The sequence below is a fragment of the Prunus mume genome, linkage group LG6, assembly GCF_029339155.1.
Source record: "Prunus mume cultivar Tortuosa linkage group LG6, ASM2933915v1, whole genome shotgun sequence".
In the NCBI taxonomy this organism is placed as follows: Eukaryota; Viridiplantae; Streptophyta; class Magnoliopsida; order Rosales; family Rosaceae; genus Prunus; species Prunus mume.
Genome location: NC_142703.1, coordinates 1,474,281 through 1,500,802, shown reverse-complemented (window position 1 = coordinate 1,500,802; position 26,522 = coordinate 1,474,281). Strand labels below are relative to the sequence as shown.

General features: G+C 35.2%; 2 pseudogenes; both read left to right on the top strand.

Moving 5' to 3' along the window:
• Positions 1 to 1,775: 1,775 nt before the first annotated feature.
• LOC148915774 (uncharacterized) lies at positions 1,776 to 13,024 on the top strand (annotated as a pseudogene).
• Positions 13,025 to 22,036: 9,012 nt separating this feature from the next.
• LOC148915773 (uncharacterized) lies at positions 22,037 to 24,077 on the top strand (annotated as a pseudogene).
• The last annotated feature ends 2,445 nt before the right edge of the window (positions 24,078 to 26,522 follow it).

Below are 26,522 nucleotides of genomic sequence, written 5' to 3'. Positions count from 1 at the left end.
TGCGATTTTAGAGCCCAAGATGACCTCGGATGGGTTCGTGGCCTTCTGGAGAAGTGTTCGGAATATTTTTATCTTTAAAACGAGCTATCTTGGGCCAGATTTGGAGGAGATTTGAGACCAAAACGTGGCTGGGCAGATTTGGGCAGATTCTCCTAATCCAATTTGGACTTTATTTCCTAGTATTATTTTATTTTAACTTAATTTCCTTGTGGGATTGGGTAGCTAGGTTTTAGGAGGTATTTAAGCTTCTTTTCACTGCAATTTTGGGATCTCCTTTTAGAACTTCTTTTTGGCTTTGGGAGCAATTGCTAGGGTTTTGGATTTTCGCTACTTTCAGGTGTTTTCATTCTTACTCATTCGAATGATATTTTCTTGGATTTCAATTATGATTATGTGTAACTAATTCCCTTTGCTAGGGCGAGGCCGTAAGCCTAGCATGAATATGTAGTTTTATTAATCTGCTTATGAATGAATGCATGTTTGCTTTGAATTATTAATCACTGTGTTTAAAACTATCTATCTATTTTAATGACTGATCACCATTAGGATATGTAGACAAGTAATTTGATGCAATTTCTGTTGGAACATCCCCTGAAATTGAGGAGGGCTTCTTGTGATTAGTAATTGTAAGTTCACTTAAGGCGAACATCACGCTCTTAAGGGTTGCATGGTTTTTCAAAGGGTTTTCACAAAACTTAATGAGTCTTGCATGTTTAGATTTGATCTGAACATCACAGACGGATTGCATGTTAGATATACGTTTTCGCTTGAACATCACAAGGAAAATATGCATTAGGAAAACCTAACCTTCAAAGCATATATGTGGAAATTCATAAGTAATTGATAGAATTGCATAGGATTGCGATGGTGTTGGCTAAACCCTAGTTTTCTCTAAATTCTTAGTCTTTAAAAAGAAATCGTTTTTCTTCTTTGCTATTATTATTTCCCAACTTTCAGATTTCTTTTACTGTTAGTTAATCTTTTCAAATTCATGAACTTCAAATCTTTGATAAAATCTATTTTAGTTATTAATTAAGAGTTAGTTTAATTACAGATTAGTCAAACAATCTTTGGGGACAACGACCTTGCATGAGCATTTATACTACAATTACCTTGTATTCTTGCAAGTATTTTCAGTGATTTTAACCTGTTTTGCAGTACTAAAAATCCTATCGTTCTTAAAAATAAACTGGGATATCGACGCGTTTTTAGGCATACAACGGTTTTTCATAAACCGTCGTCAGACTATACACGACGGTGTTCTTTAACTACCGTCGTGGTTATAATTAGACGACGTTTGTTGATAAACCGTCGTCTATATATGTCCAATACGTCTATTTTTGTTTAAAAACCGTTGTCTGTGTAGTATATTACTTGCTATTAAAACTTTATATAATATGCTATAGTGATGGTCATTGCTTGTCTTTTCACTTTATTATAGATAATAGGGTATAGTGTCGGAGATGGATAAGTCATGGATGCACTCGGATAGAAGATCGAAGGCATATGAGTTAGGGATGGAAGCATTTTTGAACTTTTCTGTAGAAAATCTTCTAACTACAACACATATCCGTTGTCCATGTGTTAAATGTATTAATTTGAAATTGTTTGGGGTTGGAATTATAAGGGATCACTTATACTTTAATGGAGTTGAGCAAAGCTATAAGAATTGGACATTTCACGAAGAACCTTGGGAAGTAACTACTAATGCTAGTAGAAATGTTGAAGAAGATGATGACCATAGTAGGTACAGTTTTGTGTCTGAAGAAATAGAGATGGATGATAATAATTTTTGTGATTTTGGATCCGATCCTTATGAGTTTGCCAATATGATTGGGGATGGAGATCAACCATTGTACCCTAGCTGTAGAAAGTACACGAAGTTATCGAGCATTAGTGAAGTTGTATAATTTGAAGGCAAAACATGGGATGAGTTATGTCTGTGTTACAGAATTATTGATACTTCAAGGCGATTTGCTTCCATAAGGAAATACAATACCGGCCTCTATGTATTATGCAAAAACGACTTTGTGTGCATTGGGGCTGAGTTATGAGAAAATGCACGCATGCCCCAATGATTGCATCTTGTATAGGAATGAGTATGAAGATTCAACTAATTGTCCTACTTGTGGTATCTCAAGGTGGAAGGAAGGCAAAGATTCAATCTTGAAAGAGGGTGTGCCAGCGAAGGTGGTGTGGTATTTTCCTCCAATTCCAAGGTTTAAAAGGATGTTTCGATCACATGAGACAGCTAAGAGTTTGACTTGGCATGCTGCTAGAAAATCAATTGACGGTCGATATCTCATCCGGCGGATTCCCCGTCTTGGAAACTTCTTGATGATAAATGGCCCGAGTTTGGTAATGAGCCGAGAAACTTGAGATTGGCTCTTTCATCGATGGATTCAATCCCCACAGTTCTCTAAGTAGCAGATATAGTTGCTGGCTAGTTATCTTAATTACATATAATCTTCCTCTATTGTTGTGCATGAAACGAAAGTTCATGATGCTGACCTTATTGATTTTCGGTCCTAAACAACTGGAAATGATATAGACGTCTACTTGGAGTCTTTGATTGATGATTTAAATTCCTTGTGGGATGGGATTAGAGGAGTGTACGATGCACATAATGGAGAATACTTTACACTTAGAGCTGCATTAATGTGGACAATTAATGATTTCCCTGCCTATGGAAACTTATCTGGTTGTGTTGTTAAAGGATATAAAGCTTGTCCAATATGCGGCGATGCTACACCTAGTCACAGGTTGAAAAATGACCACAAAATTTGTTACATTGGGCATAGAAAATGGTTACTAATCAATCAACCATATAGGAGGCAACGTGTAGCTTTTAATGGGAAACTTGAATATGGCACGCCTCCTGAGCCATTAACCGGAGAAGAAGTGCTGCATATGGTTGAAGATGGTGACAGAGTTTGTTGGAAGAAGAAATCAATATTCTTTGATCTCGAGTATTGGAAATACCTTCCTGTGAGGCATGTCCTAGATGTTATGCACATTGAGAAGAATGTTTGCGATAGTATCATTGATACATTGCTAGAGATCCCTAGAAAAACTATAGATGGGATTGCTGCTCGATTAGATTTATTGAACATGGGGGTCAAAACTTATTTGCAACCCGAGTATGGAGAAAGACGTACTCATTTACCTTCCGGGCCTTGGAATTTGTCAAGAGCAGAGAAGAGAGAGGTTTGCAATTCTTTCTATGGTATGAAGGTCCCTGAAGGTTATTCTTCAAATATAAAAAATCTTGTATCTTTACAAGATTCAAGACTTGTTGGCCTTAAATCACATGATTGTCATACCTTAATGCAACAATTGCTCCTTATGGCAATTCGTTCTATTTTGGAGAAGCCTGCAAAGTATGCAATAACTCGTTTGTACTTCTTCTTCAATGCTATATGTGCAAAGAGTTGATGTTTCCAAGCTAGATAAGTTGGAAGAAGATGTAGTAGTTACTTTGTATTTGCTTGAGAAGTACTTTCCCCCTTCATTCTTTGATATCATGGTTCATCTAGTAGTACATCTTGTCAGAGAAGTTCGTCTATGTGGGCCAGTATATTTTAGATGGATGTATCCGTTTGAAAGATATATGAAAGTGCTAAAGGGTATGTTCAGAATCATACTCGTCCTGAAGGTTGCATTGTTGAGCGGTATATAGTGAAGAAGTGTAGAGTTTTGTACCAAGCATTTATCTGATGTTAGTGCAGTTGGAGTGCCTTCAAGTCAAAAGATGGGAGTTTCAAAGCCATTATCAGGGTTGCCTGATGGCGTAGTTAATCGGGACTGTTGAACCAAGCACATCTATATGTCTTGGAGAATACGGAGGAAGTCCTACCTTATATCGAGTACGTATGAGTTTTATTCTTTAAGTTTCCATTTTAAATTATTTCTTATGTTTATCTTATATGTTTGGGACCGTAATGCTTGAATTTTTCGTGTCATGTAGGCAACATATGATCCACATCAAGACCGCTTATGCAAAATTTAGAAAGAGAACAAAGCGCTACAGGATAAACACAATAGCACTTTCATTCAATGGCTACGCTTCAAGGTATATGTTATTGAATAACATATTGGACTTTTAATTTTCTTCTTTCTATGTTAGATTGAATTAAGATATGATTAATTTGCAGGTTCAAAGTGAACTTAATGAGGAAGACAATCATGGCGTATCAGAAAATTTAAGGTGGCTAGCAGCTGGTCCAAACATGGTCGTGCCATCATATAGGAGCTATCTTATTAAAGGTATTAAATTTAACATCAAGGCACATGATGATGTGCGGACAACTCAAAATAGTGGAGTTTATTTACTTGCGCATACCATGCAAGTTGCTAGTGCCAAGGATAAAAACCAAATTCTCTCAAATATGGGTTTTTATGGTGTCATTCAAGAAATTTGGGACCTTGACTACCAAAAGTTTACAGTCCCAGTCTTTAGGTGTGATTGGATAGATAATACTTCTGGTCTTGTAGTCAGCGAACTTGGATTTACCCTTGTAGATTTGAGTAAAATTGGACATAGGAATGACCAATTTGTTTTGGCTTCTCAAGTCAAACAAGTATTTTTTGTTGACGACCCGATGCATCGTGGTTTGTCGGTAGTGTTATCAATGCCTAATAGAGAATATAATGATGTTATTGGTGATGATGTCTTAGGTGATGTGAGAATTGAGTGTGAGCCATTTACTAGAGGGATGCCAAATGTTGACACATTTGATGAACTAGTGGGTGAGTTTGGGAGTCAAAATATTCGAGATGGGTGTGAAGATATATGGATTGAATGATGCTTATGTAATTGGCAGTGTATGACATTAATTTTGCAATATATTGTAATGTGATTTCTTCACTTTCATTATACAGGTTTTGGCCACAAAACAATCAGTACAAAAAATACTGGTTCAAGATTACAAACACGACGGTCTTGATAAAAATGTGAAAAACAAACGTCTGTTCTAATAAAAAACGACGTTTTGGAGCATTCAACGACCGCAATATATTTACTGACGTCTTAAAGCAACGTAACAAAGAAGAACCACGACGCTATTGTGAAACAGTTATTAAGGATATCAAATTGGAGAAGCATAAAGAGCCGCCATGTAATTCCAAATAACACGACTCCAATCCCATAATACCGACATCTAAAAGACGAGATATCTAACGGAACGTTACAAAAGACGACGTCGTCTTAACTTTACCACGTCGCATGTTCTTTCATAAACGAAGTGGAAAAAGATGAATTCACGACGGTATTTTAAATCCATTGGTAAATTTGTCGACGTTAAGATATATTTAGACGTCGTTCCTTTATAAAAACAACGTTATATGAATGTATCCACTTCTCTTTTCTTATGATAATGTCGTTAAAATTTCTTTACACGGCAAATTTCGGATAAACAACGCCGTCTAATAGGAATTAGACGACGGTAATTTTGTTAATGATGACATATAAATTATGAAACACTGCTGTCTTTTGCATGATAACGACTTTGTATATTGACGACAACATCATCTTTATAAATTAATGTGTCGTAAGTAATGACCCCAACATATTTTCCACGTCGTTTATTTTCAAATCGTGTCATTAAAACTATTTTACACGGTGGTGGACTAAGAAACATTGCCGTCTAAGATCCATTGGACGACGATTATATTTTAAAAGATGACGTATAAATTCTGTAATACAACTCTCATTTATTTAGAACCGACGTTGTTTATTTAGTACAACGTCATCAGTTTAAATACATGCGTCGTAAGTAATGACCCTAACATCTATTTCCACTTCATCATTAATAGAAAAATCGAAGTAGAAAATTCATTTCACGACGGTTGTTGAAAATGTAGTGACGTAGTAGGAGTCAATAACGTCGTCGATTATGTATTTAAAGACGTCATATTTTTATTTGTCGTGAAAGGTATATTTAACAGCGGTGAGTTTTAGTCTCGTCATTGTATGTATATCTTGCGGCCATGTTCTGTTAATATATGTCATATGTTTTTTTTTAACGACGTTTTTTTGTTAGAATTGGTCTTCTATTCTCATTCTCGACTATATTTTTATCTCTTTTTCCATTACAAAGACATCGGTTATTATTTGTTAATGACGTTGTTTGTTTTAACAATGACGGTGATTTAGTGTCGTGGTTTAACACCCAAATAGATGTCGGTCGATTTCACGACGGTTTGAAAACCGAATATACGACGATGAATTCTGTCGTCCTTTTCCTTTTTTGTAGTAGTGAAGCTTGACATGCCAGCTCCTCTGTTAGCCCTATGCCAATATGTCAAGACCAAGTTGAAGCCCGCTAACAAGACCATTAGAATTCACATGCCAGAGGAAGTGTTTGGCACTGATCATGATACCTGGCTCTTGAGTGAAGACATTTTACAGTTTGCTTCCATGGTTGAGATTGGATCGACAGTGATTGCAGTATACATAAGGTAATTCTAGTATATTTAATATATATGGATCATTTTGTGTAGGGGTCATTGGGTGTTAATAATTGTGAGACCAGCTAAGGAGGCTGTCTATTATATGGATTCATTGCCAAACCGCTCTGTTGACGAGGACAAGAGAAATATAGTGAAAACGTAAGTATATTGATGAAAAACTAAGATTTTTTATTTATGCATTTGAATGATACGACGGATTTTTCAAATACCGATGTTGTAGTGAAAACACAATGACGATATATTACAACCGATGTTGGAAATCATTTACAACGTCAGTATTTTCTTGAAACCGTTGTCTTCATTGAAATACCACGTCATTTGTGTTTTTCATTTTAGGATGTTTTAATTTTTTCTGTTCAACTTTAAAATTTAAAAACAACTTTAGTTATATGTTGTTTTTCTTCATCACCGACGTTACAATGATACACAACGACGGTTCTTATTTTCCGACGTTTGAACTAAAATACCACGTCATTTGTTTTAACAAACCGCCGTCTTCACTTATTTACTACGACGGTTAATATTTTTTAATGCTGATTTTTAGTTGTCATTAACACTTTTTCTTTTCTTGAAACAGTTTAATCAAAATGTATAACTCTCACACAGGCAAACAATCATTACGTAAATCACCCATATGGAAAAATCTACAAGGCACTCCTAGACAACCAACAAATGTAGAGTGTGGCTATCACGTGTTGCGTTTCATGTGAGATATAATTCATGATCCAGGCCTAGCATTTGAGAAGAAGGTAAAGTTTAAGATATAATTTCTTTTTTTTAATACCACGACGTTTTCTTTCAAAACCGTCGTTTTAATATTTATAACACGTCGCTTTTTGTTCTTTATTTGCAGTTTGACAAGAAAAGGAACCAGATTGTGTATACTCAAGAACTTATTGACGAACTCAGGCTGGAATGGGCAAAATTCGTGAACAAGCTATTACAGAACAATAAGTGATATAATTCATTTTTCAAATGTTTAGTTTTATTTTAATTTTTGATAACATATATAAACATATTTTTGGTAATTAATTGAACATTCATCAAAAAAATCAAATGAAATATATTTTTGTTTCTAGTTTTTTTTTTTTATAAGAGATTTATGTCGTTAAATGAAATAAAATGAAAATATATCATAAAAATTTAAATTAAATCCCAAAAACCGACGTCTCATTCTTATTTACACGTCTCATATCTATGAACAATCGCTGTCTTGAAGTAGCGGGAAAGAAAACATCGATTGCATTTCTCAAAAACGTCATGTAAGGTTGATATACACGACGGTTAATATAGACATACAATGTCCATTAGTACAACAGAGAGGATGTGTTAAAAGGGTAAAATGTTGGTTACAAGGTAAAATGTGACGTTGTATATCTAAACAACGTCGTCATTAACATAATAATCCACGGTGTAAATTCTACTTACGTCGGTTATTAAGAAAAGGTTGACGTAGTAACATACTAACCACGTCAGGGAGTACATTGCGACATCTAATATGTTCTAGGACGGCGTTATGTGTTATGTAATGTCGTTGTAAACGGATGCAACGTCAGTTATGTGCATTTGTCATTTAATTTTTGTATGACTTTTATATTTTATTCCTAATATTCATAATAATTTCAACAAAAAATTCCATAGAATAAACTGACAAATACCATGCACTCATTAAAATATTTTATCTCCCCTAAATCTTTAAAATATTTTTATTTGTATTTATTTACTAATATTCATAATATATTCAAAAAATAAACCGACAAATGGCTATGCACTCATTGAGGCAATATCCCCCCTACATGCCTGAAAATTTTAATTTTAGATTTCAAAATTAGAAGTGATAACAAAAGTCAAAAGGATTTAGAGACAAAGCACAATAGTCATATATTTTCCATAACATAAGCCTAAGGTTTATGTGATCCATTGGTGGTCATAAAATTCAAAATTATTTAATATGGATATTAGCCTACTAATATAAAAGACATTGTTATAAGGAGTCCGTAGCAATTTTCGGTTCATTTTTCTCAGACTTGTGTATTTTTTTATAATTATTGTAAAATTTAGGGTTTAGGTTTTATTGAAACGACGCCGGTTTCTCTCCCTCTTTTTGGTCAATTACGCGCGTTGAATCCCAGGAAACGCATAAAGCAAATCTAATTATTTAATACTTTAGACGTTGGTTTTTGTATGGGCAGCGTCAAATTGCTTTACAACGGCGTCGGTATAACATAACCGCCGTTGTAAGTCTGAAATCTAACGATGAGGGTTGTATTTACCGTCGTCTTTAATAAACGCGGTGCTTTGAAATTTTTTAACGGGATCTAAAATGTTTAGAATTTTCTTTAACCCTAAAGTATTTCCTTCTCTCTCTTCAACGTAAATTTGTCTTAAAGTTTTCGCTCTCTCTCAAAGCATTGGGTATATTCTCTGAGCTCTCTCAAGCATTTGATACTTTCTCTCAGGTCTCTCGCAATATCCATGTACATATATTCTCTCAGCTCTCTCTCAATATTCTCTTATTAGTTTGTATATATATTCTCTTACTCTCTCAATATTCTCTTAGTTTGTATATTCTCTCAAATCTCTCTAAATATTCTGTTAGATTGTATATTCTCTCAGCTTTGGTTTCTTAATATGGGTTCTTTTATGTTTTGGGAGCTATGGGTTCTGGATCGGAGCTATAAATGGGTTCTTTTATGTTTTGATGTTTGCATTATGTTAAGGGTTCTTTGAGAAGGAATGGGGATGGAAGAATTAGGCTTTGGTTTTTTGTAAACCGCGACGACTGTTGGTGGGACCAACCGTCATCCAAATTTTTATTATACGTCGGCTTTTTATTTACTACCGTCGTCGACCCTAACCCTAACAAATATCTTGTTAGTTGCTTAAAGACGATGGTAAATAGACATGCCGTTGCCTTAATCTATCTTACGTGACTATTATTCTGTAAAAACCGTCGTCTGATTCTTGTGGATTTTTTTTAATTTTTTTTCCACTTTGTTCTCTTCTCTGTCAATATAGTATTGTTTCATTGCTGGCCTTTTTACTTTATCATATGTGTGATTTTATAGTGCGTGAGATGGATAAGTCATATATGCATGCGGATAGAAGATCGAAGGCATATGAGTTAGGTGTGGAAGGATTTTTGAATTTTGCTATAGAAAATATTGGAAATATAACTCATATTCATTGTCCATGTGTTAAATGTGGGAATATTCGATTGTTTGGAGTTGGAATTATAAGGGACCACTTATACTTTAATGGAATTGATCAAAGCTATAAGATTTGGACATGGCACGGAGAACCTTGGGAATGGACTACTAATGCTAGTAGAAATGTGGAAGAAGATGAGCAAAATAGGTTCAGTTTTGTATCTAAAGAAGTAGGGATGGATGATAATTATTTAGGCGATATTGGATTTGATCCTTATGAGTTTGCCAATGTGATTGGGGATAGAGATCAACCCTTGTACCCTGGTAGCAGTAAGTACATGATGTTGTCGGCTTTGGTGAAGTTATATAATTTGAAAGCAAAATATGGGATGAGTGATGTTTGTTTTACAGAATTATTGATACCTCAAGGAGATTTGCTTCTTGAAGGAAATACACTACCTTCCTCTATGTACGAGGCAAAAAAGACATTGTTTGCTTTAGGGATGACTTGTCAGAAAATCCACGCATGTCCCAATGACTGCACCTTGTATAGGAAGGATTATCAAAATTCAACTAATTTTCCTACTTGTGGTGTCTTAAGGTGGAAGGAAGGCAAAGATTCAATCTTTAAAAAGATGTTTCAATCACATAAGACAGCTAAGAGTTTGACTTGGCATGCTGCTAGAAAATCAGTTGACGGTCAGATGTCTCATCCAGCAGATTCCCCGTCTTGGAAACTTATTGATTGGCTCTCTCTTCTAATGGATTCAATCCCCACAGTTCTTTAAGTAGCAGATACAGTTGTTGGCCAGTTATCTTAGTTACATATAATCTCTTACCATGGCTATACATGAAACGGAAGTTTATGATGTTGACCTTATTGATTTCCGGTTCTAAACAGCGTGAGAATGATATAAACATCTACTTAGAGGCTTTGATTGATGATTTAAAATCTATGTGGGTTGAGATTAGAGGAGTGTATGATGCACATATAGGAGAATACTTTACACTCAAAGGTGTATTACTGTGGACAATTAATGATTTTCCTATCTATGGCAACTTATCTAGCTGTGTCGTTAAAGCATATAAAGCTTGTCCAATATGCGGCAATAATACACCTAGTCACAGGTTGAAAAATGGTCACAAAATTTGTTACATTGGGCATAGAAAATGGTTACCAATCAATCATCCATATTGGAGGCAGTGTGCAACTTTTAATAGGAAACCTGAATATGGCACGTCTCCCGAGCCATTAATTGGAGAAGAAGTGTTGCACATGGTTGAAGATATTAATTACATATGGGGCTCAAAAAATGGGGGAAGTGTTGGTGAGAATGATGGTGACAGAGTTTGTTGGAAGAAGAAATCAAAATTCTTTGATCTCGAGTATTGGAAATACCTTCATGTGAGGCATGTCCAAGATGTTATGCATATTGAGAAGAATGTGTGCGATAGTATCATTGGTACATTGCTAGAGATCCCTGGAAAAAATAAAGATAGGATTGCTGCTCGGTTAGATTTATTGAACATGGGGGTCAAAACAAATTTGCAACCCGAGTATGGATAAAGATGTACTCGCTTGCCTCCAGGGCCTTGGAATTTGTCAAGAGCATAGAAGAGAGTGGTTTGCAATTCTTTCAATGGTATGAAGGTCCCTGAAGGTTATTGTTCAAATATAAAAAATCATGTATCTTTAAAAGATTCAAGACTTCTTGGACTTAAATCTCATGATTGTCAGACCTTGATGCAACAATTGCACCCTGTGGCAATTCGTTATGATTTGGAGAAGCCTGCAAGGTATGCAATAACTCGATTGTGCTTCTTCTTCAATTCTATATATGCAAAGACGGTAGATGTTTCCAAGCTAGATAAGTTGGAAGAAGATGTAGTAGTTACTTTGTGTTTGCTTGAGAAGTACTTTCCCCCTTCATTCTTTGATATCATGGTTCATCTAGTAGTACATCTTGTCAGAAAAGTTCATTTATGTGGCCCAGTATATTTTAGATAGATGTACCCGTTTGAAAGGTATATGAAAGTGCTAAAAGGGTATGTTCAGAACCGTAATCGTCCGAAAGGTTGCATTGCTGAGCGGTATATAGCTGAAGAAGCTGTAAAGTTTTGCACCGAGCATTTATCTTATGTTAGTACAGTTGGAGTGCCTTCAAACCAAAAGATGGGAGTTTAGAAGCCATTATCAGGTTGCACAGTCAGCTTAGTTGATCGGGACTTCTTGAACCAGGCACATCTATATGTCTTGGAGACTACAGAGGAAGTCCTACCTTATATCGAGTACGTATGACTTTTTTTTTCCATTCGGAGAGCCATTTTAAATATTATTATTCCTTATGTTTATCTTATATACAAGGGACTGTAATGCTTGATTTTTTCGTGTAAATGTAGGGAACATATGATCCACATCAAGACCACTTATCCAAAATTTAGAAAGAGAACAAAGTGACTGCAAGATAAGCATAATAACACTTTCCTTCAATGGCTCCACTTTAAGGTATATATATGTTATTGAATGACATGCATATTCAACTTTTAATTTTTTTCCATTCTATATGTTAGATTGAATTCAGATATATATAATTAATTTGCAGGTTCAAAGTGAACTTAATGGGGAAGAGCATAATGGCGTATCAAAAAATTCAAGGTGGCTAGCCGCTGGTCCAAGCATGGCAATGCCATCATATAGGAGCTATCTTATTCATGGTGTTAAATTTAACACCAAGGCACAAGATGATGTGCGAACTATCCAAAATAGTGGAGTTTATTTACTTGCACATACTATGCAAGTTGCTAGTGCCAAGGATAAAAACCCTATTGTCTCCAATATGTGTTTTTATGGTGTTATTCAAAAAATTTGGGACCTTGACTACCAAAAGTTTAGAATCCCAGTCTTGAGGTGTGATTGGATAGATAACACTTCAGGCCTTGTAGTCGACGAACTTGGATTTACCCTTGTAGATCTGAGTAAAATTGGACATAGGAATGACCAATTTGTTATGGCTTCTCATGTCAAACAAGTATTTTATGTCGACGACCCAATGCATTGTGGTTGGTCAGTAGTGTTATCAATGGCTAATAGAGAATATAATGATGTTATTGGTGATGATGTGCTAGGTGATACTAGAATTGAGTGTGAGCCATTTACTAGAGGGATACCAAATGTTGACACATTTGATGACCTAGTGGATGAGTTAGGGAATGAAAATATTAGGGATGGGTGTGACGATATATGGATTGATTGATTGTTGTAATGTATGACATTTCTTATTTAGTTAATTGTATGACATTACTTTATAATTCTGTACATCATTTTAATTCTGATCACATGTTCATTATATGCAGGCTCTGGGCATGTCAAATCAAAAATTAAAAAATCTGGGTTAAAGCTGTAAAGTACAACGGTCCGGTAAAAAAACTGGAAACACAGACGTCTAAAATAAAAAGAACGTCAGGTTTTAAAAAGGCAAAAGACCGTAAAGCAAAAAAACAGACATCTGAAAAAGAAATCAAGTCGGTTTGGTTAAAATAAACAGTTGTCTAAAGGTCGAAATAAAGGCGTTCAGTTCCATTAACTGTCGTGACAGATGTTACTGCACGTTGGAGAGTCTAAAATAACTAACGTCTCCGAGCATACATACGTCACGGCAAGTTAAACAGGTGACTTTTAAAAGGACAACCACATCATTTTGTAATCAAAACCGACATGGTAAGAAATTACAACGTCAAGCAGATGGATCTCTAGACATAGTGATATAATTAACCATGTCCATTATTCTAACGCCACGGACGTTGAATATATAATCCACGTATGTTATTTTCCTATCCAAGCCTTCAATATTATTTATAACGTCATTCTTTGACAAAAACTGACGTGGGGTATAGTTTTGTACGTCAATATTGAGTAGTATTATGTCATTTTAAATCTTTTAGACTTTGATTATTTAGAAAAAGTGACGTCTAACTGTGTCAAAGGGCCTTCTTTGTTAAATTTAAACGACGAGTCTCGCAAATAATAGACATCGAATATACTTACCACGTCGGTTTTTATTAAAGTTCTCGACGTGGATAATTACATAAGCGTTAAGCGTCGGTGATGCCAAGTGCAGGACGTGGTTATATCATGTTACGGCGATTATTGGCACTACTACAAAAAGTAAAAAAGACAACTAGAAAAAAATGACGGTTTAACAGAAAACCGTCATCGTGTTTGAAAAGACGACGGTTTTATAAAACCGTCATGTATTATTAACTCAAACTACTAAAAATTGAAGATTATAAAGAGTGTTCCAAAAAAACGACACACCTAATTTAAAAACCGACGTCTTATTGAAAAAGGTTTTCCTCAAAGTAAACTTTGAGCCAAAAAACAACGGCAGAAGGTATGAATCCACTGACGTAGAAAGTAAAGACAACGGTGTAAATAAATAGCCGATGTTTTTACTCCGTAAGAAACACGACCAAGTTTTCGTATCCGGCGTCGTATAATTTCAAAAGAATCCAGGGCGGTAAATTACAAAACACCGCCGTATTAAATAAATGTACAACGACAGTAAAGATAAATTTATCGACTTATTTCTTGTAGCATACTACGACGGTATCTTTAACTCTAACCACGTTGGTTTGTTCAATAACACCGTATAATAAAATTTACCACATCGTGAAGTTAAATTTATCGTCGTATTTATTCACTTTATACGTCAACCCTGATATATAAACCGTCATCTTAATAATATTATTTTTTTACTATTTTTTTGATATCCTCGACTTGTAGACCAACTTAATGACAAGAATTGAGAATAACCGCCGACAAAATCAGATTTTTCTGAGATCCCAAGGGATACGTCGTGAAGTTAAAATTACCGTCGTATTTATTGACTCTATACGTCTCACGTTATATCTAAACCGTCGTCTTAATAGTATTTTTTTTTCAATTTATTTATATTATTTTAGTTTCCTACGTCGGTAGATAATATTAATGACAAGAATTGAGAATAACCACGGCAGTTTATCTGAAACGATCGACAAAATCAGATTTTACGAGATCCCAAGAGTTACGAAATGTTACGGATGGAACTCTGTTCCTCATCATAATCAGACCACAGAAAGACAATATTTTAGACGTTGAGGATGTGTGTGTTTGTGTCTTTCAGATACACAAGCACACACACATCAACATCAAAAATTTGCCTCTAAGATTTGACGAAGGCAGCCACAGATTTGCATTCAAATAGATAATTTTTTGGAAGTTGATGATGTGTGTGTGTTTGTGTCCTCCAGAAACACAAACGCACACACACATCAACATCCAAATAATTACCTCTAAAATTTGACGACGGCAGAAGCAGATTTGTATTGGAGAGACAATTTTTTGGAAGTTGATGATGTGTGTGTGTTTGTGTCCTCCAGATACACAAATGCACACACACATCAACATCCAAACAATCGCCTCCTAAGAGGTGAGACAGAAGAAGTTGGAACCCTAATTGAAAACTGAAAATGAAAGAACTCGTGAAAAAAACCTCAATTTATAAAAAAAATTCATATACACGTCGGTTATATTACACCTAACGACGTTTAACAAGTAATCTACGTTAGTTCTTGAAACACGGAAGACGTATTAAATACCAAACAACGTCGATTATTAAACTAAAGGCAACGAGGAGTAGACAAACAACGTCGGTTACCTATAAAAAAGCGACGTGGTAACTTATTATAATACTTCTTTTAAATTAAAATTTTGACGTGTAGTGCCCAACTAACCACGTCGTTTTCGGAATACAAAAAGTCAGAAGGCTTTTTTACTAACCATGTCGGTTGATGTTATTTTAATGTCGTGGTAAGTACATATTAGGGCGGTTTTTATGATTACCGTCGTTGTCGTTATCTTTGGGATACTATATAAACTTTTTGGTCACCTGACCTAAAATTTTGCGTTCTCTCTAAAATTTTCAGTTTTCTATCAGTTTCCCTCTCTTTTCCAAAAAGCTGCGTTTCTGATTCTCAATTTCCCTCTCTTTTACGTTCTTCCTCGTCTTCGTCTCCAAAATTTTATTCCGAAGAAAACTTTCTTTGCAAGCCAAATGTATTTTCTCACTCCGTTTTTTTTCCTTCACTTTCCCTTTCATTTGAAGTTTTTTTTCAATAACGAGTCGCAATGGTGTTTGAAACAAGACTAGAGTATGAAAAGGCCAAATCTTTCACTGTTCCCACTCACGTTCATGTGAGGACGACGGGTTTTTATCGAATTTGGCGTTTTTGTTGATACACCATGACTATAATTAAATTCGTGCTATTTTAATAGCACATTTCATAATAAGCGGCGTGGTGTGTTAATAAATCGTCGTTTGAAAGAGAAAATTGTCGTCGTATTTGAAACGAACGTGGGAGAGAAAAAACTGGACGGTATTTTTATTTATGAACTTATAATATGACGATGATTGTATTTAATTATGTCGTCTTAAGTTAATGACCACGTCGTATTAGCACATCCATATTTCTATAGATTAGCACGACGGTTCTACTTGTTTGTCGTCGTCTGAACTTTCATTTTACGTCTGTATTTTACCTAACCGTCTTGTAGTTTGTACTTCTCTCTAAACATGGTTTTGAAATCTTAAAGTAAGGAGGCTCAAGCTGCAAAAGGTCAAGGCAAGGACATTGCAGTTTCAAAGGCACAAATGGCTGAATCCAAATCTGTTCCAAGCAATCCCGCATAGAAGATGAGATTTACTTCATCCTCCTGGAAAGACTCAAGCTCTGCGACATTTGATGAAGTGACGAAATTGACTCGTGGTATCAACACAATGTGCCGTGTTGTGAATAGAAAAATCCAGAAGATTAAGCCTGTGGTTGAGTACAATAAAAGTGGCAGACCACATGGCAAAGCTGCTATTGAGATGCAGAGTTACATTGGTATTTTGGCACGCACTAGAGTCCCTCTTGTGGACAAGAAATGGACTCAATTGCCCAAGGACCTGAAGGAGCAGATTTGGGAAGCTGTTCAAATGGCTTATATTGTTGGGGAAGGGGGCAAGAAGATGGTGATTTCATCTGCCACCAAAACATGGAAGGATTTTAAGTCTACCTTAACTAGGCAGTTTATCCTTCCATTTACAAACGAGAAGGAGAAGTTAAAATAGCCCCCTCAGCTTTATAACTTCATAGAGAAATCGCAATGAGATGCTTTTGTAGCTTCAAGGTTATCCCCAGATTTTGAGGCTATGCATTCTGAGCGTCAAAGAGAAGGGAGAAATGTGAGTACAACCATAGGTTGTCTCGAAAAGGGTACGTTGGTTTGGAGGATGAACAGGAAGAAACCATGCCTGGTGAAGAAATCGATCGATCTCTGCTATGGAAGAAGGCAAGAGAAGATAAACAGGAAACATCGCTGATCCAAAGGTTGCAGAGAAGGAAAAATTAATCGTAAGTCTCACTGACTCTGTTCTAAACTTGTAAAACAGAGGTTTTATTTTTCATTCAGACGTCGATCTTTTTAGTAACCGTCGTTAGACATGAAACCCCACGACGGTTTTTAAATACCACCTTTTAAAAAATATATAACGTCAGTATTTTTATAAAACATACATCTGTATAGAATTACAACGATAGTTTTGTGTTTATGTGTTAGGTTTTTTAAATTAAATTTTGAACTTTCTTCATATTCACACGCACACACACTCTCTCTCCCTCTCTATTTCTCTACAATTGGTTTGTACACTATATTTGGATCAATGAATTTTTTGGTTAAGTTTTTTTTATCTCCGATGTCAAATAAAGGACGGTTTTTTTAATGGACCGACGTGTTAACGTATACAACACGACAATAGTTTTGGGCCGACGTATTAAATTCTTTTCTGCGGCTGTTTTTTAAATAAACCGTCATCTTAATCACTTTACCACGTCGGTTAATATTTTTATTTATTTATTTATTTAATCAGTTTTACTATCTGTTCACTCACTAACATTCTCTCTCTCACTCTTAGGATGATTTGAAAAAATAAGTATCTGAGGGCACTTTGACTATCTCTGGTAGCAACGATGTTTTGGCTTTGGCTTTGGGAACCCCAGAGCATGGTGGGAGAGTCAAAGGTGTTGGAGATGGTGTTTCCCCAACTCAATTCTTCAATTTGCCGAAATAGCAGAAAGTAAAATTTGCTGACAAATTAAAGGAAAGTGTTATGGCAGCAGTGAGAGAGGAAACCAAAAAGATGGAGGCCAAGGCAAAGGAAAGTGTTATGGAGGCAGTCAGAGCAGAGAGGGAAATTATGTTGAAACAATTCAGTCAACTAATTCCCAACTTTGATCCCAACTTGCTCAGTAAAATTCCAACTACACCAACACCAATTACTCCAATTCCTCAAGAGCAAAGCCCAAAAAATCCTATGTCTGACAAAGCAAGCTGCTCTAATGTGAGAGGCCTTGAATTGGATGAAGACAAACCCACGAATGATGTTGATGCTGATGATGATGTTGATACTGCTGAAAACCGTCAAGATCAAACGATAAAATCTCTGACATTTACTTTTTCTAAATTTTAAATTTTAAATAGACGTTGGTGTTTATTTTAAAACCCGTCGTCTAGTTTTACCTAGACAACCTTTCTATTGTGTAGCTACGTTATAACGTTTACACAATGACTGTTATGTATTTACCGTTGTCTATAACCTTTACTCCTATCAATATGTTTTAGAAACCGTCATTGATATTATATAGCAAGTCGGTTTTTTGATTTGTTGGAGTCGTTTATTTTACTTAATGTACAAACTTTATTTATTTCTTGTTACAGGACCTATCAAAGCTTGACACGCCAACTCCTCTATTAGCCCTATGCCAATATGTGGAGACCAAGTTAAGCCTGCTAACGAGACCATTAGAATTCACATGCCAGAGGAAGTGTTTGGCACTGATCATGATACATGGCTCTTGAGTGAAGACATTTTACGGTTTGCTTCCATGGTTGAGATTGGATCCACAGTGATTGCAGTATACATGAGGTAATTCTAGACCATGGAAGCCTTATTGGTACTTATTTGACTATTCAAAAATGGCAAATATGGTAAACCTTATTGCCCTCGTGGACCTGGACAAGTCAGCTCTTAATCTGGAACGTTATCTCACCGTTCAAAACATTTCTCAGAACGCTTGAAAAACACATATAGGGATCAATTTTACTTGGTGCCTTATAATCTAGGTTTAGTCCCCTTCTATACTTGGTCCCTTGTAATATTTTTTTTGTAGTATATTTAATATATATGGATCATTTTGTATAGGGGTCATTGGGTGTTAATAATTGTGAGACCAGCTACGGAGACTGTCTATTACATGGATTCATTGCCAAACCGCTCTGTTGACGAGGACATGAGAAATATAGTGAATACGTAAGTATATTAATGAAAAAGTAAGATTTTTTATTTATGCATTTGAATGATACGACGGAGTTTTCAAATACCGACGTTGTAGTGAAAATACAACGACGGTATATTATAATCGACGTTTGAAATCATTTACAACGTCCGTATTTTTTTGAAACCGTCGTCTTAATTGAAATACCACGTCATTTGTGTTTTTCATTTTAGGATGTTTTAATTTTTTCTGTTCAACTTTAAAATTTAAAAACAATTTTGGTTATACGTCGTTTTTCTTCGAGATCAACGTTAGAATGATACGTAATGACAGTTCTTATTTTCCTCTGTTTGAACTAAAATACGACGTCATTTGTTTTAACAAACCGTTGTCTTCACTTATTTACCACAACGGTTAATATTTTTTAATGTTGATTTTTAGTTTTGTCATTAACACTTTTTGTTTTCTTGAAACAATTCAATCAAAATGTATAACTCTCACACAGGCAAACAATCATCACGTAAATCACCCATATGGAAAAATGTACAAGGCACTCCTAGACAACCAACAAATGTAGAGTGTGGCTATTACGTGATGCGTTTCATGAGAGATATAATTCATGATCCAGGCCTAACATTTGAGAAGAAGGTAAAATTTAAGATATAATTTATTTGTTTTAATACCACAACGTTTTCTTTTAAAACCGTGTTTTAATATTTATAACATATCGGTTTTTGTTTTTTATTTGCAGTTTGACAAGAAAAAGGAACCAGTTGTGTATACTCAAGAATTTATTGACGAAGTCAGGCTAGAATAGGCAGAATTCGTGAACAAGCAATTACAGAACAATAACTTATATAATTTATTTTTAAAATGTTTAGGTTTATTTTAATTTTTGATAATGTATATAAACATATTTTTGGTAATTAATTGAACATTCATAAAAAAAATCAAATGAAATATATTTTTGTTTCTAGTTTTTTTTGGATAAGATATTTATGTCGTTAAATGAAAATAAAATGAAAATATATTATAAAAATTTAAATTAAATCCCAAAAACCGACGTCTCATTCTTATTTACACGTCTCATATCTATGCATATCTATCAACAACCACGTCGGGGAGTACATTACGACGTCTAATGTTTCTAGGATGGCATTATGTGTTATGTACCATCATTGTAAACGGATGCAACGTCGGTTATGTACATTTGTCATTTAATTTTTGTATGACTTTTATATTTTATTCCTAATATTCATAATAATTTCAAAACAAATTCCATAGAATAAACTGACAACTACCATGCACTCATTGAAAGAATTTATCTCCCCTAAATGTTTAAAATATTTAATATTTAAAATATTTTTATTTGTATTTATTTACTAATATTCATAATATATTCAAAAAAAATTCAAAACATAAACCGACAAATTCTATGCACTCATTGAGGCAATATCTCCCCCCTACATGCCTGAAAATTTGAATTTTAGATTTCAAAATTAGAAGTGATAACAAAAGTCAAAAGGATTTAGAGACAAAGCACAATCGGCATATACTTTCCATAACATAACCCTAAGGTTTATGTGATCTATTGGTGGTCATAAAATTCAAAATTATTTAATATGGATATTAGCCTACTAATATAGAAGGCATTGTTATAAGGAGTCCTAGCAATTTTCGGTTCATTTTTCTCATACTTGTGTATTTTTTTATAATTATTGTAAAATTTAGGGTTTAGGGCTTAGGTTTTATTGAAACGATGCCGGTTTCTCTCCCTCTTTTTGGTCAATTACGCGTGTTGCGTTCGAATCCCAGGAAACACAAAGCAAATCTAATTATTGAATACTTTAGACGTCGGTTTTTGTATGGGTGACGTCAAAATGCTTTACAATGGCGTCAGAGTAACATAACCGCCGTTGTAAGTCTGAAATACAACAACGACTGAGTTGTATTTACCATCCTCTTTAATAAATGCGATCCTTTGAAATTTTTGACTGGGATCTAAAATTTTCAAAATTTTCCTTTAACCCTAAAGTATGTCATTCTCTCTCTTCAACGTAAATTTGTCTTAAAGTTTTCGCTCTCTCTCAAAGCATTGGGTATATTCTCTGAGCTCTCTCAAGCATTTGATATTTTCTCTCAGCTCTCTCAAGCATTTGATATTTTCTCTCAGCTGTACGTATATTCTCTTAGCTCTGTCTTAATATTCTCTTATTAGTTTGTATATATATTCTCTCAAATCTCTCTAAATATTCTGTTAGTTTGTATATTCTCTCAGCTTTGGTTTCTTAATACGGGTTCTTTTATGTTTTGGGAGCTATGGGTTCTTGATGGGAGCTATATATGGGTTCTTTTATGTTTTGATGTTTGCATTATGTTAAGGGTTCTTTGAAAAGGAATAGGAATGGAAGAATTAGGCTTTGGTTTTTTGTAAACCACGACGACGGTTGGTGGGACCAACTGTCGTCTAAATTTTTATTATACGTCGGCTTTTTATTTACTACCGCCGTCGACCCTAACCCTAACAAATATCTTGCTAGTTGCTTAAAGACGACGGTTAGACATGTCGTTGTCTCAATCTATCTTACATGACTATTATTTTGTAAAAACCATCGTCTGATTCTTGTGGATTTTTTTTTTCCAAATATAGTATTGTTTCATTGCTCGCTTTTTTACTTTATCATATGTGTGATTTTATAGTGCGTGAGATGTATAAGTCATGGATGCATGCGGATAGAAGATCCATATGAGTTAGGTGTGGAATGATTTTTGAATTTTACTGTAGAAAATCTAAATACAACTCATATTCATTGTCCGTGTGTTAAATGTGGGAATATTCGATTGTTTGGAGTTGGAATTATAAGGGACCAATACTTTAATGGAATTGACCATATAAGATTTGGACATGGCACGGAGAACCTTTGGACTACTAATGCTAGTAGAAATGTAGTGAGTAAAGTAGGTTCAATTTTGAAGAAGTAGGGATGGATGATAATGATTTAGGCGATATTGGATTTGATCATGAGTTTGCGTGATTGAGGATGGAGATCAACCCTTGTACCATGGTAGCCACGATGTTGTTGGCTTTGGTGAAGTTATATAATTTGAAAGCAAAACATGGGATGAGTGACTTATTGATACTTTTTGCTTTCGGAAGGAAATACACTACCTTCCTCTATGTACAAGGCAAAAAAGACATTATGCTTTAGGGATGAGTTATGAGAAAATCCACGCATGTCCTAATTGCATCTTGTATAGGAAGGATTATGAAGATTCAACTAATTTTCCTACTTGTGGTGTCTCAAGGTGGAAGGAAGGCAAATATTCAATCTTGAAAGAGGGTGTGCCAACGAAGATGGTGTAGTATTTTCCTCCAATTCCAAGGTTTAAAAGGATGTTTCAATCACATAAGACAGCTAAGAGTTTGACTTGGCATGCTGCTAGAAAATCAGTTGACGGTCAAATGTCTCATCCAGTAGATTCCCCATCTTGGAAACTTGTTGATGATAAATGGCCTGAGTTTGGTAAAGAGCCGAGAAACTTGAGATTGGCTCTCTCATCTGATGGATTCAATCCCCACAACTCTTTAAGTAGCAGATACAGTTGTTGGCCAGTTATCTTAGTTACATATAATCTTTCACCATGGCTATGCATGAAACGGAAGTTCATGATGTTGACCTTATTGATTTCCGGTCCTAAACAGCCTGAAAATGATATAGACGTCTACTTAGAGCCTTTGATTTATGATTTAAAATCTCTATAGGATGGGATTAGAGGAGTGTATAATGCACATATAGGAGAATACTTTACACTCATAGGTGTATTATTGTGGACAATTAATGATTTTCCTGCCAATGGCAACTTATCTAGTTGTGTCGTTAAAGGATATAAAGCTTGTCCAATATGCGGCGATAATACACCTAGTCACAGGTTGAAAAATGGTCACAAAATTTGTTACATTGGGCATAGAAAATGGTTACCAATCAATCATCCATATTGGAGGTATCGTGCATCTTTTAGTGGGAAACCTGAATATGGCACGTCTCCCGAGCCATTAACCGGAGAAGAAGTGTTGCACATGGTTGAAGATATTAATTACATATGGGGCTCAAAAAATTGGGGAAGTATTGGTGAGAATGATGGTGACAGAGTTTGTTGAAAGAAGAAATCAAAATTCTTTGATCTCGAGTATTGGAAATACCTTCATGTGATGCATGTCCTAGATGTTATGCATATTGAGAAGAATGTTTGCAATAGTATCATTGGTACATTGCTAGAGATCCCTAGAAAAAATAAAGATGGGATTATTGCTTGGTTAGATTTATTGAACATGGGGGTCAAAACTGATTTGCAACCCGAGTATGGACAAAAACGTACTCGCTTGCCTCCAGGGCCTTGGAATTTGTCAAGAGTAGAGAAGAGAGCGGTTTGCAATTCAGTCTGTGGTATGAAGGTCCCTGAAGGTTATTGTTCAAATAAAAAAAAATCTTGGATCTTTAAAAGATTCAAGACTTCTTGGACTTAAATCTCATGATTGTCATACCTTGATGCAACAATTGCTCCCTGTGGCAATTCGTTCTGTTTTGGAAAAAGCCTGCAAGGTATGCAATAACTCGATTGTGCTTCTTCTTCAATTCTATATGTGCAAAGACAATAGATGTTTCCAAGCTAGATAAGTTGGAATAAGATGTAGTACTTACTTTGTGTTTACTTGAGAAGTACTTTCCCCCATCATTCTTTGATATCATGGTTCATCTAGTAGTACATCTTGTCAGAGAAGTTCGTCTATGTGGCCTAGTATGTTTTAGATGGATGTATCCGTTTGAAAGGTATATGAAAGGGATAAAATGGTATGTTCGGAACTATAATCATCCAGAAGATTGCATTGCTAAGCGGTGTATAGCTGAAGAAGCTGTAGAGTTTTGCACTGAGCATTTATCTAATGTTAGTACAGTTCGAGTGCCTTCAAGCCAGAAGATGGGAGTTTCGAAGCCATTATTAGGTTGCACAGTAAGCTTAGTTGATCGGGACTTGTTGAACCATGCACATCTATATGTCTTAGAGAATACGGAGGAAGTCCTACCTTATATCGAGTACGTATGACTTTTATTTTTCATATGGAGCGCCATTTTAAATATTATTATTCCTTATGTTTATCTTATACACAAGGGACCATAATGCTTGATTTTTTCGTGTCAATGTAGGGAACATATGATCCACATCAAGACCACTTATCCAAAATTTAGAAAGAGAACAAAGTGGCTGCAAGATATGCATAATAGCACTTTCATTCAATGACTCCACTTTAAGGTATATATATGTTATTGAATGACATGCATATTCAACTTTTAATTTTCTTCCATTCTATATTTTAGATTGAATTCAGATATATATGATTAATTTTCATGTTCAAAGTGAACTTAATGGGGAAGAGCATAATGGCATATCAGAAAATCTGAGGTGGCTAGCAGCTGGTCCAAGCATGGCAGTGCTATCATATAGGAGCTAACTTATTAATGGTGTTAAATTTAACACCAAGGCACAAGATGATGTGCGAACTGTCCAAAATAGTGGAGTTCATTTACTTGCACATACTATGCAAGTTGCTAGTACCAAGGATAGAAATCCTATTGTCTCCAATATGGGTTTTTATGGTGTCATTCAAGAAATTTGAGACCTTGACTACCAAAAGTTTAGAATCCTAGTCTCGAGGTGTGATTGGATAGATAACCATTCGGGCCTTGTAGTCTACAAACTTGGATTTACCCTTGTAGATCTTAGTAAAATTGGACATATGAATAACCAATTTGTTATGACTTCTCAAGTCAAACAAGTATTTTATGTTGACGACCCAATGCATCGTGGTTGGTCAGTGTTATCAATGCCTAATGGAGAATAAAATGATGTTATTGGTGATGATGTGCTAGGTGATACTAGAATTGAGTGTGAGCCATTTACTAGAGGGATACTAAATGTTGACACATTTGATGACCTAGTGGGTGAGTTAGGGAATGAAAATATTAGAGATGGGTGTGAAGATATATGGATTGATTGATTGTTGTAATGTATGACATCACTTATTTAGTTAATTGTTTGACACTAATTAATAATTATGTACATCATTTTAATTCTGATCACATATTCATTATATGCAGGCTTTGGGGATGACAAATCAAAAATTAAAAAAGCTGGGTTAAAGCTATAAAGTACGATGGTCCAGTAAAAAAAACTGGAAACACAGACGTCTAAAATAAAAACAACGCCGGGTTTTAAAAGGCAAACGACCGTAAAGCAAAAAAACAGACATCTGAAAAAGAAATCAAGTCGGTTTGGTTAAAATAAACCGTCGTCTAAAGGTCGAAATAAAGGCCGTTCAGTTCCATTAATTGTCGTAAGAGATGTTCTGCACGTCAGATAGTCTAAAACAACCTACGTCTCCAAGTATACATACGTCAAGGCTGGTTAAACAAGCGACTTTTAAAAGGACAACCATGTCATTATGTAATGAAAACCGACGTGGTAAGCAATTACAACGTCAACCAGATGGATCTCTAGACGTAGTGATATAATTAACCACGTCCATTATTTTAACTCCACAAACGTTGAATACATAATCCACATTGGTTATTTTTCTATCCACGCCTTCAATACTACTTATAATGTCATCCTTTGACAAAAACCGACGTGGAGTATAGTTTGGTACGTCAATATTGAGTAATATTATGTCATTTTAAATCTTTTAAACGTTAGTTATTTAGAAAAAGTGACGTCTAACTGTGTCAAAGGGACTTCTTTGTTAAATTTAAACGACAATTCTTGCAAGTAACAACCGTGGAATATACTTACCACGTCGGTTTTTATTAAAGTTCTCGACGTGGATAATTACATAAATGTCGGTGATGCCAGGTGCAGGACGTGGTTATATCATGTTTAGGCAATTATTGTGACCCAAATGACATGCAATACTCTTTAAACGTCTATTGGTTTGTGTAAACGACGTAGTTTATGTTTTAGATGTCGGTTTTTTTGTTTGTTTAACATAGTACAAATTAACCACGACGGTTTCTAGCTTATCCAAGTCATTTTTCCTTCTTTTAGGGACGTGGATAATTATCTGTATGTCGGTTCTTCCTTTGATCTTGACATGTAAAACTCTTTAGACGTCTCAGTTTTCATAAAACCGTCATCTAATGTTGTCGAAGATTTCATTTTTCCCTAATTATATAGTAATTACACGTCGGTTCGAAATAAATCTGGACGTTGAATTACTTAACGACGTCGGTTGTTAACCGTCGTTGTTGGTTGTACAAAAGATGGCGGTCGATTTCACGACGGTTGGAAAACCTTCTAGACGATGGTGGTTTCCTGTTGTCTATTTCTATTTTTGTAGTAGTGTGGGAGGCAAATGGCATGCAATACTCTTTAAACGTCTGTTGGTTTGTGTTAACGTCGTAGTTTATGTTTTAGATGTCCATGTTTTTTTGTTTGTTTAACGTAGTACAAATTAACCACGACGGTTTCTAGCTTATCCAAGTCGTTTTTCCTTCT